Here is a 2,026-nt window from a genome sequence, read left to right on the forward strand (position 1 = left end):
ACAATGATCTCTTCCAATGCTCAATGAAACCTGAAAGTGATGAATTTATCACTAACGTTCAAGAGAAGAGGACGAGAGTGCATGACACGCATGACGTAATGTGGCATATACACTCAATCAACTGGTCTTTGCGAAACAAACACTTGATTTATCTGTTTGTTTGTTTTATTTGGCAGGGTTGGGGTGACAGCAATAATAAGAGAAAAAAAAAACGTGTTTGAAAATCCATATAAAAATCTATACATTTGTATAATTCATAGATCTGTAAAATAATTATATCAACATATTTATCCTCTTATAAATGCAGTTGCAAATTAACCCATCTATAGAAATAATTAATTGCATGACTCTATCCACCTGCCAATCCATTAATGATTCTCTCCGCTTAATAGAAACCCATTCACTTACACATATCCAATTTATGAATTTATCCACTTATAAATCCACTTACGGACACCTCCACTTCTTATATCCAATCCAATTATAAAATATATATATTTAGAAACCTCTCCACTTCTAAAAGCCCAATCACTTACAAATATCTACTTCTAACAATCGAACCACTTCTAACAATCCACCCATTTATGAATGAATTTACGAATCCCTCCACTTCTAAATGCCCCAACCACTTTAAAAAATCCATTTACTAAACCCCTTCACTTACGGAAGAAACAAGAAATCCATACACATCCACAACTCCATATATGAACCCCGCCACTTCTAAAGCCACTCACTAACAGTACATTATAGAACAAAACCCAACGCGAAAATCACCCTCAGCGTCAGTCAGCTCGAAGGACCAGAGGTCAGCGTGACAGCAGGAAACCCATTCTCCGTTTGGCTGAGGAATGCACCTTCCCTTAAAGAGCTTAGAAGTGCACATTTTTTTGTTACGAAGAGAAAAAATATTCTGTTATCTTTGAAGGTGTCTTTCGATGTGTTTTTTGGGTCTCGTTTTGTCATTATGTTGTGTTTTTTTTTCTTGGGTGAGGAAAATTCATTTTCTCTTCTTCTTTTTATTAAACAACGCAAGAAAAGAGGAATGGAAACGCGTTTCCATAGCGCGCGTTGTAAAGCAAAAAAGTAAAAAAAAAATCGCAACGATCTGCTGGTGCATTCTTTCTCAACTGGCGCGTAGCTTACCTGCCGAGAATCCTTCGAGGCGGGGCGATGCAGCATCCCTTGCACTGAGATCAAAACATTAGCCTTTTTCCCGAGTGTGCATGAGAGCTGACATTACTCCACGAGCGGCGTTCAACACCTCGTTCTCCAAACCTTTTCACACATCTTTCAAAACACGTATTGAACGTTACTCTTCCAGAGGGGACGAGGGTTTAAAGTGGGATGGAAATATGGTATATGTTTCTGAAACTGGGTATAGCTAGACGGGCAGGATCGTTGTAAGCCACATGACACAGCCACAGCAACAAGTGCACTACCAGCTCAAGCCTCCATCACAGCGACTCGGAGATCTTGGGTATGAGAACCGCCGAGATGCCAAGTACCCTTTATTTGGCGGATGACCCGGCCACAAAGCGCTCCCAAAGATGTAACTGAATGGGAGGAAAAGCTCGTTTTTATTGCCGTATTCAGACTGAAATGACAAGAATATTTTAAAAAATAGACAAGAATTCTCGTCGATTGCGAATTGAATACGAGTCGAAAGGCAGATGGGGAAAAAATAAATTTAAAAAATGGAGTAGGTTGAAACATTACGCGAGCCGGTAACGTGCTAGGTTAAATTCTCAAGAGCGAGTTGGCCGTTTACTACGATGCTTAAAACCCCCTTACCTATACTCTACCCCCACTCCCATACCCATACTCCCTACCCATACTCCATACCCACATACCTACCTTACCCATACCCGCATACCCCATACCTTACCCATACCCCATACCCACATACCAACCCATATCCCATAGACAATGTATTGCGTCATAGGTCATTTACCTTGTTCTTTGTTATCATTGTTGTTAACCTTTTGAACTACTATTCCCTCCTTTTATAAAAAATTACCGCTATTTT

The 2,026-nt window shown here is 40.0% G+C and overlaps 1 long non-coding RNA gene across 1 annotated transcript in view; it reads right to left on the bottom strand.

Moving 5' to 3' along the window:
• Positions 1-1,501, bottom strand: part of LOC119592287 — a 10,717-nt gene extending 9,216 nt beyond the window's left edge. Inside the window, exon 1 of the long non-coding RNA XR_005230426.1 lies at positions 1,144-1,501. This is a non-coding gene — a long non-coding RNA (uncharacterized LOC119592287). The remainder of the gene's footprint in view (positions 1-1,143) is intronic.
• Between the last annotated feature and the right edge of the window lie 525 nt (positions 1,502-2,026).

Source organism: Penaeus monodon, chromosome 30 (assembly GCF_015228065.2).
Source record: "Penaeus monodon isolate SGIC_2016 chromosome 30, NSTDA_Pmon_1, whole genome shotgun sequence".
In the NCBI taxonomy this organism is placed as follows: Eukaryota; Metazoa; Arthropoda; class Malacostraca; order Decapoda; family Penaeidae; genus Penaeus; species Penaeus monodon.